This window comes from Giraffa tippelskirchi, chromosome 10, assembly GCF_054371585.1.
Source record: "Giraffa tippelskirchi isolate mGirTip1 chromosome 10, T2T-mGirTip1v1.2.pri, whole genome shotgun sequence".
In the NCBI taxonomy this organism is placed as follows: domain Eukaryota; kingdom Metazoa; phylum Chordata; class Mammalia; order Artiodactyla; family Giraffidae; genus Giraffa; species Giraffa tippelskirchi.
The window spans coordinates 77,059,217-77,078,592 of NC_137284.1; the positions used below are offsets into that span (position 1 = coordinate 77,059,217).

General features: G+C 36.7%; 1 protein-coding gene and 1 long non-coding RNA gene across 4 annotated transcripts in view; both read left to right on the top strand.

Moving 5' to 3' along the window:
- Window positions 1-19,376, top strand: part of SP4 (Sp4 transcription factor) — an 81,379-nt gene that overhangs the window by 12,548 nt on the left and 49,455 nt on the right. The gene's annotated exons all lie outside the window — the stretch shown is intronic.
- On the top strand, window positions 10,399-13,054 carry LOC145524352 (uncharacterized). The gene is made up of 2 exons (XR_014067423.1): window positions 10,399-11,099; window positions 12,705-13,054. It is a non-coding gene; the product is annotated as an uncharacterized LOC145524352 (long non-coding RNA).

Below are 19,376 nucleotides of genomic sequence, written 5' to 3' on the forward strand. Positions count from 1 at the left end.
GGAGGTGGGGAGCAGAGAGAACAAGAACCCATGGGCAATGCCTTTATTGGGGAATCAGGATGTGAGGGGATTTCATTGGTGTGTTTAAATGTTGCTTATTCACAAGGGAACGTGGGGGGAACCTCATGGCAGTAGCCACCCTTATCGCTTTGGCACACCTGACTGCCTGGGTGGGGTGCTCACAGCCTGCTTGTGGGGATGTTCAGGCAGCAGTGGGAAATGATATTTTAAAACATATAATACAACAGAATTGGGAAGTAGAACTCTTTTATTGGTGGGCACTGCTTTCTGTTAGCTGCTCCATCCAGGGCAAACATTTTATAATTGGAGCGTTAATCCTTTTTTCATTTGTAAAATAGTGTAATTAATTCCTTCCCTTTTTACCTCATAGAGCTCCAAAGATCAGATCAGATAAAACGTATAAGAAGGGTTTGGATATTGTAAAGAAAACCGTGTATGGAAGTTGGTAACCTAGTAAAAAACCTATACGTAGCAACTCTCACCCACTAGAAGAATGTCAGATAGTAAAGTTGGAAAATAAGTAGTTTTCAATATGGATATTAGCTTGAATTAAAGATTAGAAGTAGGTAACCAAAGGGAATTTGCTGTATGACTCAGGGAGCTCATACTGGAGCTCTGTAATAAACTAGAGACATGGGAATGGACGGGAGGTAGGAGGGAGACTCGAGAGAGGGGACATATGTACACCTATGGCTAATTCATATCGGTTTATGACAGAAATCAAACCAATATTGTAAAGCAATCTTCAACCAATTAAAAATAAATAAATATTTTAAAAAGATCAGAATTAAAAGAGAGATCTGTATAAAAGGGGTATCTGAAAGCCATGGTGAAGTGCAACTAAGGATATGGGGAAGGGTGTATGTGCAGGTGGAAAAGAAGCAGTGTATTTCAGTGTAGTAAGAACTAAATGTGTGCTGCGTGCTGTCTGCAGACTCTGAAAGTACTTGTCTAAAAAGGATACTTATGTTAGGGAGATAAGGCTTACACACATGAAACAATTATATGACTGCTGCAATTGCATATGAGAATTTACAATTAACTGCTGGGTTTTGAGGTAAGGAGAATGGCAGGGAGAGTTCAGAGACAAGTGAGATCAGAGGTTTGCAGTAAACAAGGAATGCTTTCTGTGGTGAAGATTTGTTTAGGAAGTACATATTTGAAACTTCGAGAGTAGAAAGGTGAGGAGAGAGGATGTGTTAAGCCAGTTGAACTTGGAATGAAAAGGGTGAAGTCCTCACAGGGAAGCTTACAGCTAACAGAGAGAGTTGTGTTCTCTCATCTTTGTGCTCCATAGAGGCATAGTGGTCTTCCAGAACAGCTCAGGGCATGCCCAGTGCACATCCTGCCACCCCTGCTTCAGCCAGAGAAGTTCTGTGTTTTTTTGGATTGTGCGCTTAATATTTTGTTTGAAGAAGAGATTCTGCCAATTTTGAAAAACATGAGTCTAGTGGATAGAAAGGATTGAATGAAAAGTTTTGCAAATGATACTGTTAGAGCATTTCTCTATAGATAAAAGTGTGGAGAAATTAGGAGCCCAGAAGAAAGGATGTTATTGGGGTAATTTAACAGTGAATTCACCATGGTGTTGATAAAGGCTATGGCAATGAAATTGCTTAATACAAAAGACAGTTTGTTGAACCTCTGTTTAATACACAGAATGGTGACATGAAATAAGTGTGAAGGGATTACGTAAAAACATCAGGTTTGCTGGTGTCTTTTCTCTACTTTGTATTAAGTATGGTAATAGGCATTGAGACACTAAAGATGAAGTGAGAAATTTGCCTCCCTAACAATATATTCCCTATTGTGGAACCTACCGAATCACTTTGTTTCTAAGACATAATTTTTTTTTTTAAGCAACTTAACATCTTGAAAATTAAAATCCACCTCATAATCAAAGGCATGTCATAGTTTAATTAGCAAAATAGTTTCTCTTTCTTATGATCATTTGCATCTCAGACTTAATGGAATATGATGAATATATAGTTTATTAAAGTACAGCATGGTTTGTAAAGGCTGTCAGTGAGATGTTCTGGAAGTCCAGAGGAAGGAAAGACTCTTGCTTGTAGAGTTCTGGGAGTGTTTTCATGGAGAGGGTTAACAACTGAGCAGGACCTTAAAAGGATGACTAAAAAGTTTGCAAGGTTGGGATGAAGACCGTCATTTCAAGTTATGTTGGATTTTTCATGTTGGAAATTCAGTTAGAGTCTTCTATAAACAGTGCAGAATTTAGGCGTAGATAAAGGAATATTATTATATACTAAAGTTGAATTGTAAACCTCCTATAGACAGGAGCTGTGTCTTATGTGTATGATTTTTTCCTGTTTCACCCATCAAGGAACGTTGCTCGGTACATACAGTCCTGATACTGAACTCGGGGAAGGCATACAGGTAGAGGAATGCTTTGATTTCATAGAAGAATGGGATGGATAGATCCTTGGGATAAGAGTCAGGATGCATACTTGAAAAGGAATGAGTTTATGATCATAAAAGAAAAAGTTCTTAGTAAAACTAAATAAAAGAGGAACTTGCATATCTAATTGTTTCATTCATCTAATTGTTTTGAGAGACAGTTGCAGATGAGAATCTTAGCAGTAAGGAAAGTTTTAAGGAGAAGTCAAAGGTATTTAAAGTCTCAAGGTTGCTTCTGTCCCTCAGAAGTTATCATGTAGGTGCCTCATAATGTGGCCCGAGAGAGTTTAGTCCAGTTGTGTAAATAATGAGTCAAGTCACCACAGCTTTTTGTTCACAGAAGCGGAGCTGCTTTTGCACAGAAGTATAGGAACCAGATAGTGATCTGTGCTGTGGTAAGTGGGTGCCTCCTGCACCTGGTGTGGGATTGGGCGGGAGGGTGGGAAATCCTTGTTATAGTTGAGGGTGTCTAGGCCAGGGACCTGAGGGAGAAGAAAGGGGAAGAGATCAGATGCATATGATGACACGTACTAACAGAATTTACATAGGATAAACAGTTACACTTAAAGTGGTTTGTAAATCTTACCCATTTTCCCATATAGTTAAATCTACATTTAAATTTGAAACTCTTAACATTTGACAGATATTTGTCATAAATACTATGAACTATGACAGTATGCTTATTGAAGGAATAATTTATTTTATAAATAATCCTATTGATTACTTGTTATATAGTTTTATAAAGTTAAAGTGCATTGTGTTTTTATTTCTAGAATTTCACCTTTTGTCCTCATTGGTAGGATGTCAGTAGTTAAATTGATTTTAATGATAGGGCAGTAAATGGTTTTAGTAACCTCTGGATAGACTTTCATCCATTTCGTGGACTCCCTGCTAGCAGACTGCATCCATAAATTCAGTCAGCAAATATGTAGCCACTGTCCGTATTATGAGGCTTGATACCTTGCTTATGAGATTGAATGATATATGGGGCCGAACTTCCACTTTCAGATAGGAAAATAAATAATTCTGTTTCCTTTCATGAATGAAACATGAAGTAAAAGTGTTCTTTAATTATATTTAAACTCACATTTACTGCATGTTTAGAGTATCCCAGATACTGTATGCGGCACTTGACATACTAACTCATTTATTCTTTAGAGCACCCTATAAAGTTAAGTATTGTCAGGTGTAAGAACTGAGGCCTAGAGTGGTAAATAATTTGCTCAAGGTCATCTAATCTCCATACACATTTTGTCTCTAGAACCCTGGCACTGTAACCATTACCACTTGTCTCATCATAAACTCCCCATGTACTGTACTGTACTCCCCAAATACTGTGTATTTCCTGTCATCAGTTGTGGAAACAATTCACTGTCTCAAAGTGTCAGACATTGTGCTTAAGCATTATATGTATGTTAACTCATTTGATTTTGGCAGTCCTCTGAAGCAGGTAATGATGGTGACCTCAGTTTTTAGAACAGGAAACCAAGGCTATCAGAGGTTAGTGTCTTGGCCAAGGGCATACAGCCAGTATGTTAGGCAGCTAGTAAGTGAAATACTTCGTCTAAGACTGGTCTAGGTGAACACGACTGTCTTTACAGCCAAGCAGTATGATTTTAAGTTATGTTACTGTAATTGTTGTAGTTATGTTCAAGAAGTCACTGGTAGCTCTATCTCTAGGTGAGCCCTCTACTGTTTATCGACCTTTGGGGCACAGGACATATGTGCCACAGAGAGATTTAGAATTTTAAAAAATGTATTGCTTTATGGTATTCTGTGTTGATAGGGAATTTGAAACTAATGACATTTCCTTTAGTAAATATATATGTACCATAAACCAATTTTGAATGAATTTTGAAAAACAGATTCTAAGAATATAAGCTATAGAGCTGTCTTATTTCATTTTCATTAATATTTGTAAACTATTGCTATTAGTATTTAATATGTTAGTTTTGTATTAAGCAATATTACTAAATACAGGTTAGGCCAAAATTTCATTTGGTCTTTTTTTATACAGTGTTATGGGAAAACTTGAATGAACTTTTTGACCCACCCAATATCAGCATATATTGATAATTAATGTCTTACATTAATTTATGCACACTGATATTTAATATATTAATATAAAATTAATACAGTTATCAAGCATACTGAAAGGTATACCATAAGGCCTATATTTCATGACTTGCTTCTTGATCAGGATGTGATGTGTCAGTATAGATCCACGTTTATCTACTTTCTGAAGTAAATATCATTAAAAAATAACTTTTAAAAACCCAGAGATCATAGGAATTACATGTATAGAATGTGTATTCTTCAGATAATTCTGCATGTCATTTTTATGTAGCATCAACTCATTTGATGAGAGTGATGCTATAAATTTATTATGGTTGTTTAGTGGACAAATAATAAACAAGATATTTTGAATATCTGCCTCTGTGTACTGCACATTGTTCTAGGTGCTGGGGAAACAAAACAGACATGTTCTTCTCTACTCATGGAACCTATACTTTGTGCTACATGAGGTTTGTTTTGTATCAATCTTAGGTTATAGCTTTTTTTAGGAGATGAGAAAAATTAAGGCTTAGAAATGGTAAAGAATTTGCCCAGTGTTACAGAGTTAACACTGGGATGTGGGGGAAAGAACCCAGATTCCACCTAGACTCAAAATTATTGATTTGATCGTTAATCATCATTAAGTCCTTAGGGCCAAGGAAGTTGTTACCATGAAAAAGTTTTAAAAGTGCCCCCCCACCTCAGTTTTAAAGAAACAAAGTACCAAAGAGAATTAAATGCTAATTTACATTTTATAGAGTTTGATACGCCAGAGTAAATTTATAGTGTATGTGAATGGAGTAAATTTAGTGTGTATTTTCAAAAGATGTGATTGAGTTCATTTTGTCTGTCTGTGAGTTTGTGTCTGTACAATTTATATATATACATTTACGTAAGGGGATTATATATTCTATACCTGTGGACCTGTTCATCACCTTCCTTGTTCCCCTAGCTCTACCCTATAATTAAGGATACCAACCTATTTGGGGGTAATCCTAAAAAATGAGCAGGCCTCCTCACACTCCACCCTCAACCCAAGTCACAAAGTAAACTTGATTGTTGAAATGAAAGTATTCAGACAGCTCTCAGTGCTTTTTAAAAGGATTCTTTGGCAGTTATCTGAGTTGGCAATGATAACTGTGTATAATTTTCAAACTGGAAGGCAAACATAATTTCATCCCATAAGCAGTTTGTGATGAGTAGAGGTAACTATGATATATTTAAGAAGTCACTTTTTTTTCTTTTGTTACAATGAAATATATGTATATGTATGTATTTTGTAAAATGAAATATTTGAGGTATTTTTGTTTAGTGTTAAAATTCTATCATTTTAAACACAAATGTATGGAAACAAATTTGCACTTAAATTTTATTTCGGTGAACCAAGAGGAAAATTCAGGAAAAATATCATTTAACAATATTTCTAATTTTTAAATCAAATTAATTACTTTTTGGAGTAAAACTCTGAATATGTCAGTATTTCAAAAAATGTCAGAGTTTGTTTCGGCAAATCTTTGAAATCAAATCTAATATTGAATCTACGCTATTGCCCTTTAAAGAAGGTCATTTATCTAAGTTTGAGTCATTACTAAGGATTTGCAGATTTTTTTTAGAAAATGATTTGCTGCCATCTTTTTAAACTAGACACATGCCTAGCCATCAGCAACAGCAGAGATGAGGGCCAGGCCCCTAAACCCTGGGGCATTCATACTGCCATCTGGGACCCCCTCTGACTACTCAGAATGCCCTTGCCAGTGGATACAGACATTGAAGATGCCTGGTCAGAGACCAGCTGCCCTTTAAGACAGGAAGTGTGCTTGCCTGGACCTGAGCTTCTCAATAGCTGACAAGCAGCATCAATAGCTTTGTGAGAATAAATACTGCTGAGAACCCTCTTAGGTGGTGTTACCTCCTAACCTTTCCAAAAACTAGTTCCTGATATTCAGGCCAGAGATTTTACTGTCATTTTTGCTCCCTTCCTGCTTTCTAACTTTATGGTAAACATCCCAACAGACCTGACCGTTTTATTACCTTAGCACCTCATGCCTTAGATTTCTAGTCAGCCTGCCCCATGGAAAATAGTGTAAAATCTACAAATTTAGAAGTAGAAGAATTAGGTGAATCTTTTTGTCTCAGTTTCAAAGGAGAAAATGTCTTACTTCTGATGCTAGAAGGTGAAGAATATGACATCTGATTTGTAGTCCAAAGAGATCTCATAAGAGCACTTGTATTTTCATCTGCTTGAACTTTAGAATTTTCTGCTTGGGGTATTAAAGTAGGAAGAACTCCATTTTCAGCCTCACAACTATTGGCAAAGGGGAGTTTAATTTAGACTCCAGCTGCTACCTTGGGAAGAAAGTGCTTCTTTAATTGGTGGGTTGTGCTGATGTCAAGATGCATTTGTAGAATGACTTCTATGAGGGATTTTTTTTAAATTAAATAGTAAATAACAAGACAGGATTTTTAACAAATGCATTTCAAAAGTAATTTTAATGTAATATTTACTTGGATTTCATTTGGTAAAAAGTTAATTTGAATTTGTAGAAACACTTTTAAAAATTTATATTCCCCATGATTACTGAGAAATGCAAAAGTTGTTTTGGTAATCAAGTCTTAAAAAGGTTATGGAAAGTCTGGCACTCAGCTATTATACCAAAGTTTAAAAAAAACAAAACTGTGCCTTTAAATATGACTTAAAAGCACCACTAGTAAAAGATTTATTTATTTGTTTGTTTGTTTTATGTTATTAAGAATCCTACATGCTTTTCAGTATGTTAGCCCAGTTGTTATAGTAAAGGCCATCAAGCAGTGAATCCTCATTGTTTAGGCATAGTTAACTATTTCTTTCTGCATAAGAATACTATAGGTTTAACTTAAAATGAAGGAGATGTGGTGCTGGTGAAACAGACAGGAGTCAAGACCTGTCTTCAGTACCCTGATCTTCCAGGTACTGTCTGTGACATGACAATGATCAAGGATGGCCTTCAGCATTCTTGAGCCACAGTTGTAGTCACCTGTAAAATGAAGATAACAAAATGCTTACTAAACTGGGTTTTTCTGAGAATTAAATGCGGTAGCATGTAAAAATGTTTGGTAAATACCAAAACACTTGTATTTGTCACAAAATATTTGGTAAATACCAAAAATTTAGATGTAAATTATTATTAGTTATTACAAATTTATCCTTAATGCTTTTCTTCTAAATCAATATGTTGTATGTGTTTAGCGTTTTGCAGTCTGATTTTCTATTACATGTTCATTTTTGTTTCTGCAACATAAACCGCAGTTCTGGTAATGTAGTAAGTATTCAAGTAGAAAGAAGTGAGACTGCTCTGTTAGCTTAAGTGGATGTGTAAACTGGGGGTTTTATTTTCTGTTTTCTGATGCTTTGACATCTGGGGCCTCACTGATCCTGAAGGAACTGCTCTTTCCAGGGTTAAAAAGTTCCTGGAGATAGTAAGCAACTCCACCTTGAGTGTGCTTTTCAAATACAGACCCTTCCAGAGCCTACTCCCAACCAACCACAATCTTTGTGGCCCTCGTGCTTCAGGCTACTGTCTACCTGCTCTAGTCACAGGGCCAGGTACCAGACAACAAAGGACAGGCTTCATGCCCCAGAGCCATTTGAAATTATTCAAACTGGCCAATCCCAAGCCTGTTTCCCCTGCCTCTGTTTCTCCTGACTCACACCTTTTCCTTTTTGTGGAAACCACAACAAAGGCCCTTGTCCACATTTCCTCTCTGTCCCTCTGCCCCCTCACCCACTCTGGGCTTCCCTGTGTGGCCTTTGGGGCATGCTGTGCCCCTTTCTCTTGGTAACTGAGTAACTGTCTTTTCACTGACAGTCTTCTCATCTTACTATACCTTGAATTTTCTATTAATAAATTGTATTTGAAAATAGTTTTAAAATAGTAGACTGATGATTTATTTTTTTTAATCCTTAAGTCTAAGAGTCTGATTACCAAGAAATAGTATTTAATACAAAGTTTTAAAGCTTTCTTTAGCACTAACTAAAACAGAGATTTGGATCGGTATCAGGATATGTATGTGTGCAGGTGAATATATACATATGCTCATGTGTATAAAAATTTTTTTTAACCATATTGGAAGATTATAGAAATTCTGATATGTAAGTGACCTTTACAGATCATCTTTTTCTTTATAAGAGAAAAAACTTAAGACCCAAAGGATATGTACATTTACCCAAATCACATCTTTAGTTATTGGCAAAGTCAGGATAACCCATGTCTAATTCCCTGAGGCTTAAATAGACATGCAGGTGTCATAAGCATTTTTATTAGGAAGAAAATTGTTGGCAAGTTTTTCTTGCTTCTTCCCTTTCTCAAAGGAATAAGGTCTTAAGGTTAATTTTATTTTCTCCTGTCCCAAGAGGCAATAGTTTGTTTGCTAAGTAATACTTCCGATTGTTACAATTTTTTCATTTAGCAGAACTAAAATTTAATATAGTTATTCAATTTTACTTCATAAACTATTTTTAATTCTAGAATCCAGATATTTGTGTCCAAAATTCACTCATTTTGTATCTGAGTTCCTCTTCATTTTTTTACTTTTGTTAGATTGTCAAACTTAGAAACTTGAAGCTGCTGTTGTGCTAGATACTTTGTTGTAAACATTTTTCTAAAGTATTTGTACTTTTATGACAAATTTGACTGGGCCAAATGATCATTTCATGAACTGAGATAATATGAGGAGAAATTATGAGATCAGTGAATTTATAGTGTCAAAAAATGAGTTAGGAGTTTTGGTGGGTTTTCTAATTAAGTTTCCCCCCGCTTTGGCTAATGAGGTAAGAGGTAAATATACAAGATGTGGGATGAAATAGCTTTCTGCAGTGTTCTGTATTGCTGGGTCTTGATGTAGATACTGAGTCAAGTTTGGCTGTTTCACATTTGAAATAAAAAGGAGAAGTGGGTTTTTTTTTTATTTAATTTTTATTTTATATTAGAATATGCTTCATCCACAGTGTTGTGTTAGTTTTAGGTGTGCAGCAGAGTTATTAGGTTATATATACACATATATCCATTGTTTTTCAGATTCTTTGCCCATGTAGTTTATTATGGAATATTGAATAGAGTTCCCTATGCTCTACAGTAGGTTCTTGTTAACTATTTTATATATATATGGGAAGTATATGGTGTTTATACACCGCATATAGTGGTGTGTATATGTTAATGTGAAAGATAAAAGTATTAGTCACTCAGTTGTGTCTGACACTTTGCAATTCCATGGACAGTAGTTGCCAGGCTCCTCCAACCATGGGATTCTCCAGGCAAGAATACTGGAGTGTGTTGCCATTTCCTTCTCCAGGGGATCTTCCCTACCCAGGGATTGAACCTGGGTCTCCTGCATTGTAGGCATATTCTTTACCTTCTGAGCCACTAGGGAAGGCTATATATACTAATACCAAACTCCTAATTTATTCCTTCCCTTACCTTTCCCCTTTGGTAATAAGGTTGTTTTTGAAGTCTGTGAGTCTCTTTTTTTTTTTGTAGATAAGTTCATGTGTATCATTTTTTTAGATTCTACATGTAAATGATATAATTTTTTTTTTTTGCTTTGCCTAGTATGATGGTTTCCATGTCCAGCCATGTTGCTGCAAATGGCAAAAATTCATTAATTTTCATGACTTAAGATTCCATTGTGTGTGTGTGTGTGTGATGTATATGTAACCACATCTTCCTATCCATTCCTCTGCTGATGGACGCGTAGGTTTCATCCATGTTTTGGCTGTTGTAATATAGGTAGTGCTGCAGTGAATATTGAGGTCCGTGTATCTTTTCAAATTGTGATCTTCTGCAAATATATGCCCAAGAGTGGAATTACTGGGTCATATGGTAGTTTTATGTTTAGCTTTTTAAGGAACCACCTCCATACTGTTTTCCATAATGATTGTACCAATTTTAGATTTCCACCAACAGTGTAGGACAGTTCCCTTTTCTCTGCACCCTCTACAGCATTTACTATTTGTAGAATCTTTAATGATGGGCATTCTGACTGGTGTGAGATGATAACCTCCTTGTAGTTTTGGTTTGCATTTCTCCAACAATTAGCATGTTGAGCATCTTTTCATGTGCCTTTGGGTCATCTATATGTCTTTTTTGGAATAATATCTATTTAGGTCTTCTGCCCATTTACTGATTGAGCTGTTTGTTTTGTTTTGATACTGAGGTACATGAGCTGTTCATATATTTTGGAGATTAATCACTTGTTGGTCACTTCATTTGCAAATATTTTCTCCCATTCTGTGGGTTGTCTTTTCATTTTGTTTATGGTTTACTTTGCTGTTCAAAAGCTTTGAAGTTTAGTTAGGTTTCATTTGCTTATTTTTGTTTTTATTTTCTTCAGGAAGTGAATCCCAAAAGATATTGCTACAATTTATATCAAAAAGTGTTCTGCCTATGTTTCCCTCTAAGAGTTTTATAATATCCAGTTTTTAATCCATTTTTGGTTTATTTTTGTGTATGGTGTTAACAGAATGTTCTAGTTTCATTCTTTTACTTGTAGCTGTCCAGTTTTCCCAGCATCACTTACGGAACAGACTGTCTTTTCTCCCTTTGCCTCCTTTGTTGTAGATTAATTGACCATTAGTGAATGGGCTTATTTCTGGGCACTCTATCCTGTTCCATTGATCTCTGTGTGTTTGGTGAAAATATCATACTGTTTTGATGACTATAGTTTTGTAATATAGTTTGAAGTCCTCCAGCTCTGTTGTTCTTTTTCAGGACTGCTTTAGCTGTTTGGAGTCTGTTGTGTTTCCATACAGATTTTAAAAACTTTTGTTCTACTTCTGTGAAAAATGCCATTTGATTTGATAGGGATTGCATTGAATCTATAGATTGCCTCGGGTAGTATGGTTTTGACATTTTGACAATACTGTTTCTTCCAATCCAAGAACATGGTATGTCATTATCTGTGTTATCTTCGATTTCTTTCATCAGGGTCTTACAGATTTCAGAGTACAGGTCTTTTGCCTCTTTAGGTAAGTTTATTCCTATGATCTTATTCTTTTTGATACAGTGTTAAGTGGGGTGGTTTCCTTAATTTCTCTTTTTGATCTTTCATTGTTAGCGTGTAAAAATGCAAGCGATTTCTGTGTATTAATTTTGTATCCTGCATCCTTACCGAATTCATTGATGAGCTCTAGTATTTCTCTGGTAGTGTCTTTAGGATTAGAAAGGAGGGGTGGCTTTAAGTTGGTCCTCCACATGGACAGTAGTGATAGTTCTCCATTTCCTCAGTAAACTGAACTATACGTGGTATAATTAGATTGAAAGGAAAAATGTAGCTTAAACTAAACAAATGCATTCATAATAATGTAAATAATTAAATAGGTCACAACTTACTGAGGGAGGATTTAAACCTCTGCCCTTCAGAATTTTTTATATATTAACTTAGATTGGAGGATATGACAACCCATTCTAGTATTCTTGCTAGGAGGATCCCTTGGACAGAGAAGCCTGGTGGGCTTAGTTCATGGAGTCGCAAAGAGTCAGACACAACTGAAGTGACTTAGCATGCACACACCTATCAGATTGTTCTAGAATTGAATGTCAGCTGCTCCCCAGGGATCCTCTTATTTTCTAAAGTAAGAAAAATTTAATTTTTTGATCATAGAATAAAGCACTTAGCAACTTCTATATACTGCAACCTTAAATCATGGAGGAATGATATTAAATAATAACCTGATACATTTGGGGAACTCGTGGACTTAAATTTTTTTTTCCCACTTCCTAACCAGATTTCCCATCTTTTTTCTTGCCGGCTCTTGCACCTGATCTGCTAGAGGCCCTGAAACACTGTTATTGCCGTAGCATTCAGCTTTTGAAATTGAAATTGTGGCTGTAAGTTGGAGCTAAGTAATGGTTCCCTATACTGTTTCTAATAGTAACCTGATTATCTTTGCTTCCTCCTCTGTGCATAGACAGTGCCTTGCATATAGTTACAGCCTGAGATGTCGACTTATTGTTAGTTGCTCAGTAGTGTCCGACTGACTCTTTGCAACCCCCAAGTACTGTAGCCTGCCAGGCTCCTCTGTGCATGTGATTTTCCAGGCAAGAATATTGAAGTATATAGCCATTTCCTTCTCTACGGGATCTTCCTGACCCAAGGATCAAACCCAGATCTTCTGCTTTGCAGACAGATTCTTGACCATTGAGCCACCAGGGAAGCCCCTGCTTATAGTTGGTGCTTAGTAAATATTTGACTCAGTAGATGCAGCTCTGTTTTTTTAAAAAATTATATTTAAAATACTTTATTCTGTTTTTTATATAGTATGTGGTCATTTTTCAAAGTTTGTCAACTGTTTCAAGGACTGATACTCATTTTAACTGTAATAAAAATAACCATACAGAAACTTGGGATTTCACCTTTTAGAATACTTTGCCTTTTTTGTTAACTGAATAAAATACTTTATTATGTCATGGTGGTATGAAAATCTCAATATCCTGTATTGCTGTAAAATCTTTTGATTTTATTTAATGGCATTCTATATTGAGTTTTTGTATTTATTGTAATTGCTAATAAAAGTTACCTTAAATAGTTTTTTCTTGTCTTTTAGCATTATAGTTCCTTTTTTCACTGAAATGTTAGATAAACGTTGGACAGCCATAGTCCAGATGAGATAAATCTGGCCAAATTTTACACTTTGTTGTTCAGGATATTAAAATCACTCATAATTCTTTATTAATTAAAACTAAAAATTTTAAGCGATACAAAACTACTAGTGGCCTTTGGAAGACTATAACTAAACGTAGTTTTGTTTTGTTTTCAAGCTATCTTTGTTTTTAGAGGATTTACTAGGTCTAGAAATAAGAACACTTGCATGTTCCTTTCTTTTTCAAAATCAGGGGTAAGCAGGCAGGAGTATTCCTTAGTAATGAATAGATCATTGTCTGCCCAAGCTGATAAAGCACGTTGAATTTTTCCAAGGGACTGCAAAGTAGAAATAGAAAATAATAATTAAACTCCCTAATGTGACAAAGGGGATAGGAATATGAATGTGATCCACTGGGTTTTTTTTTAAATTAGTTCTTTCTTTAACTTTACATAATTTATTTCATAGTTATTCCTGTATATCATGGTTAAGTGTAGAAATAATCTTGATACACCTTAGCTGTGAATATTTAAATGAAATGTTAATACAGATATCTTGTAAATTCATGCATGGTCTTTTGGAGCTTTATCGTGGTGAAGAAATTAAAAGGACAATATAAACTTAATTCTTAGAACTGTTTTGAAGAGGAAATGTAGAGATCATTTGTTAAGAATTAGGCTTTGATTATAATTTTACAGTGGAGCTCATTCATTTCCTTGTCTGCACATATCTTTAAATTATTTAAGTTAGTCTTTTCCATCAAATGAGCAAACATTTCTGTCTTTTAAGGTTTATTTCTGTAAATGAGTTTTTAAGTTAATCATACTCTGAATTTTTATAAGTGAACAGAACCTTTTCTTTGTCTATGTTCTAATTCCCCCACAAATATGCCAAATGTTACTTCATTTTAAGAAAGTCAATTTAGTTTTAAAAATTCTCCCCCTACTCCTCCAAAGGTGTACTCATATTCATCTCATCTTAATTGAAAGTGAAAAGAGGTGACTAGTACAGAATTGCCCTCAACTGAAGATGGGGCTGGATTACATTTCAGAGGATGTAGGATGGTTCTTACATGGTTAGAATGATCCTCTCTATGGTTTTAGAGAAAATCTGTGGTGGGTTTATGTACACTTGGAAGTAGAAAGCTAGACTTTCCTGGTTGCTCAGTTTCCTATTAGAGATGAATCTTAGAATAGCCGTCTATATGGGATTAGGCTGATTCGTGACAGTGTTAACAGTGTTGGCCTAGCCTCTTTTGACCCTGAACTGCACAACTATTTTAAGCCATGAGCCTAAGAACTGACAGAGCATACTGTACCCTGGTAGCACTGAGTGCCACTTCTGTATTTTCCAGCCTGGACAGATCAACTGTAAACTTCAATGTATTTGAGGCTCTCATTCAAGGGACTTTCCTAGTGGTCCAGTGGCTAACACTCCATGCTCCCCTTACAGGGGCCTCAGGTTCAATTCATGGTTCGAGAACTGGATCTTACTTGCCAGAACTAAAGATCCTGTTTCCCACAATTAAGACCCAGCGCAGCCAAATAAAGAAGAAAAAAAATTTTTTTTAAAGACTTGCCATTCTAATGTTTTAGGAATCTACACCAACCTACACAGGCTAGCTTGCTTTGACATACCATATTTCATTAAAATAAATATCATTGGTGGGAGAAGATAATTAAAATCCATACCCTATATTTTATTAATACCTGTTTATTGCTTGTTTGGGTGAACTGCCTATAAAACAGAAAAATTCCATCATTTGATGATCACTGTTAGAAAAGTTTGCTGTTTTCGGATGCTAGTACACTAATGCCTGATTCTGTGATTGCCTTTGCACATGTTCTCCAATCTCATGTCAGATTACTTTTTTCTCCTGTTTCCTATCACTGAGTTGTTGGCATTCCTGGTTGCTGATTTCTCTTTTAATTATTATTATCTCTCAACTACATATCTTTTGTGTGATTAGTCCTTAATTCCTACTAAGTGTAGGCACAGGGCTAAATTCCTAGAACATCAAAGATGGTATAAGACATAGTCGCTGCCTTCAAAAAATGCTTCTGTTCTATGTGGAGACAGAATATATATTAAAATTAGAGATGGTACATAGAAATAATACATAGTGGCACATAATAAAATTAAACTGAATGGTAAGACATAGTTACATTGAAATTAAAAGTTGGAGGATGTCACTGAGAGACAAGATGGAAATAAATGCTTTCCAAGGGAACATTTAATTCACAGATGGGCACAATAAAGGACAGAAATGGTATGGACCTAATTAAGGAAAGGTGGCAAGAATGCACAGAAGAATTTACAAAAAAGATCTTCACGACCAGATAATCACGATGGTGTGATCACTTATCTGGATCACAGACATCCTGGAATGTGAAGTCAAGTGGACCTTAGGAAGCATCACTACAAACAAAGCTAGTGGAGGTGATGGAATTCCAGTTGAGCTATTTCAAATCCTGAAAGATGATGCTGTGAAAGTGCTTCACTCAATATGCCAGCAAATTTGGAAAACTCAGAAGTGGCCACAGGAGTGGAAAAGGTCAGTTTTCATTCCAATCCCAAAGAAAGACAATGCCAAAGAATGCTCAAACTACCACACAATTGCACTCATCTCACACGCTAGTAAAGTAATGCTCTAAATTCTCCAAGCCAGGCTTCAACAATACATGAACCGTGAACTTCCAGATGTTCAAGCTGGTTTTAGAAAAGGCAGAGGAACCAGAGATCAAATTGCCAACATCCGATGGATCATCAAAAAAGCAAGAGAGTTCCAGAAAAACATCTATTTCTGCTTTATTGACTATGCCAAAGCCTTTGACTGTGTGGATCACCACAAACTGGAAAATTCTGAAAGAGATAAGAATACCAGACCACCTGACCTGCCGCTTGAGAAATCTGTATGCAGGTCAAGAAGCAACAGTTAGAACTGGATATGGAACAACAGACTGGTTCCAAATAGGAAAAGGAGTATGTCAAGGCTGTATATTGTCACTGTGCTTATTTAACTTATATGCAGAGTACATCATGAGAAATGCTGGGCTGGAGGAAGCACAAGCTGGAATCAAGATTTCTAGGAGAAATGTCAGTAACCTCAGATATGCAGATGACACCACCCTTATAGCAGAAAGTGAAGAAGAACTAAAGAGCCTCTTGATGAAAGTGAGAGAGTGAAAAAGTTGGCTAAAGCTCAACATTCAGAAAACTAAGATCATGGCATATGGTTCCATCACTTCATAGCAAATAGATGGGGAAACAGTGGAAACAGTGTCAGACTTTATTATTTTGGACTCCAAAATCACTGAAGATGGTGACTGCAGCCATGAAATTAAAACACGCTTACTCCTTGGAAGAAAAGCTATGACCAACCTAGACAGCATATTAAAAAGCAGAGACATTACTTTGCCAACAAAGGTCCGTCTAGTCAAAGCTATGGCTTTTCCAGTGGTCATATATGGATGTGAGAGTTGGACTATAAAGAAAGCTGAGTGCCGAAGAATTGATGCTTTTGAACTGTGGTGTTGGAGAAGACTCTTGAGAGTCCCTTGGACTGCAAGGAGATCCAACCAGTCAATCCTCAAGGAAACCAATCCTGAATATTCATTGGAAGGACTGATGCTGAAGCTGAAACTCCAATACTTTGGCCACCTCATGCGAAGAGTTGACTCACTGGAAAAGACCCTGATGCTGGGAAAGATTGAGGGCAGGAGGAGAAGGGGACGACAGAGGATGAGATGGCTGGATGGCATCACCGACTCGATGAACATGGGTTTGGGTGGACTCCAGGAGTTGGTGACGAATAGGGAGGCCTGGCATGCTGCAGTTTATGGGGTCGCAAAGAGTCGGACATGACTGAGTGAGTGAACTGAACTAAGAGGAATCTGAGAATGTTGAATATTGAAAAGATGACTTGGAGAGAGAGTGTTGATAAAAGTTCATTGGATTTTGTGTTTGAAACTTTTTCTTGAACTTTTTTAGTTTGGCTGTGGTAGGTCTTCATTGCTGCTCACGCTTTAGTTGTGGTGAGCAGGGGCTACTCTTCGTTGCAGTGCTTGGGCTCCTCCTTGGAGTATCTTTTCTTATTGTGGAGCATCTCCTGCAGATAATGTACTATGTAATCCAATGAGAGAATTTGCAAGAAAGGTTTCTCAAGGAAGTGATATAGAATGACAAGAAATTAGCCAGGTTGGCAAAGAAGGCAAAAGGTCAGAGTCATGTAATCGTATGATGTGATCAGGAAATCACAGATGGTTTTTCATGTGTTCATACCAAGAGTTCATGTGCAATAGTCATTGTGGCAAATTCCAGGACATGGAGATTCTTCCCTTGTCATGATACAGAATTTTAAAGCTTTGAGGAGCTTTCAGGGGACCTTAAAAAGAATATCATGGTCAAATACACATTTTAGGTTGCACAATATGGACTTGGATGGCAGGAGGCTAATCTAATTTATCAACACTCCCTCTCCAAGTCATCTTTTCAATATTCAACATTCTCAGATTCCTCTTAGTTCAGTTCAGTCGCTCAGTCGTGTCCGACTCTTTGTGACCCCATAAACTGCAGCACGCCAGGCCTCCCTATCTGTCACCAGCTCCCGGAGTCCACCCAAACCCATGTCCATGGAGATTGGTTCACTAGGAATATAGAACTAGTAGAGAGGAAAAGCCTGGAGAGAGAGAAGAGATATGATTTCTGAGGCAGTAGAAAAAACCAGATTGTTTTCAGAGGTATTTCTGATGGGAATTACCAACGGACATGACAAGTTCGAAGAGGCAAGAGATAATTGGCAAAGGATGCCTAGTGAAGCCAGAAGAGGTTACTGAATTCAAGTGTTTTTCCAGTCAGATTACTAGAAAACAAGGTGAGGATCAGGATGAAGTTCAAAAATTTGGGGAGTGAAAATGGCAGGTTAATTGATGAGAGAAGAGGCATATGGAACTTGACTTGAAGATAAAGCAGTTCTAATTGATGACAGAGTTGGAGCTGGGGTTCTGCTTGGAGGAGGTACCTTGAGCATAGAACTGATTTTCCTCTCCTGACCTGCTTCCCTCCTTGATTCCTTTATCTCAGTTGATGGGCTCGTTCTCTTCCTTATAACCCAGAACGGGATTCTTAAGGACTGACTTGATCTTAGCCAGAGTTTGTAGTGATGTAGTCTAGCTAAAATCACTAAGGTTTGTAGCTTTATGCCTGAACTTTGGAATTAGACAAACTTTGATTCACATTTTGGTTTTACCACCTAGATGCCAATCAAGTGTTTTTCTGGATATGATGTCCACGTCTATAAAATGGTAATAATCGTGTTATTTTAGTGGGATAATAAATATAAAGTGGTTTGCACAGTGCTTAGGCTTCCCTGGTGGCTCAGATGGTAAAGAGTCTGCCTGCAATGTGGGAGACCCGGGTTCTATCCCTGGGTCAGGAAGATCCCCTGGAGAAGGAAACCCACTCCAGTATTCTTGCCTGGAAAATCCCATGGACAGAGGAGTCTGGTGGGCTACAGTCCATGGGGTTGCAAAGAGTTGAACACAAGTGAGCGACTAACAGTTTAGAGCACAAGAGAGTTTTCACTAAGTGATAGCAACCATTTTTGGTTACTACAATTATTTTTCTTATATTGAGTTCTTTATGTGTTCTATTCATTTTCAGGACCTCATCATCTAGAAAGTAAAATAGGTTCTTCTTAACTGGCTTCTCTGCCTCTAGCTTCTGTGTCACATACTTGACATTCCAGAGTTTTCCCGAAACTCAGAGTTGATTGTGCACTCTTTTTCCCGTCCTCAAAGGTTTCCAATTGCAGATTTTTCAAGTTACTAAGACTTAATACGTTTTGTTTTCTGGAGGTGAGAGCCTAATGTGGGATAAAGTTTGTGATAGAGATCCTATCAGTTCAGGCCTACCTGTAGTGACTCTGTTACCTCTGAAGAACTGAAAAAAGTTTCACATCTTTAAAAACTATTAACATTCCATATAGAAGAAGTCCAGTTTTCCTTTGACTTTTTCCACCACCCTCTTAAATTAGTATGATTCAATAAAGAATGAGTGGAATGAGGGAAAATGAGAATTTTTCTTAAAGAAATAGATTCCGTTTAAAGAAAATACTCAGTTCCTTCTGGGGTCAGTTGCTTGCTAACTGGGAAGGGTTTCTACAGCATAACTTTTCCTTATTCAGATAAGGAGTTGAGAAGAGTGGCTCTGTTAGTCTGGATAAGGGACAGGATACATAGAAATAACTAACAGTTAAAAAGTAATATATTTA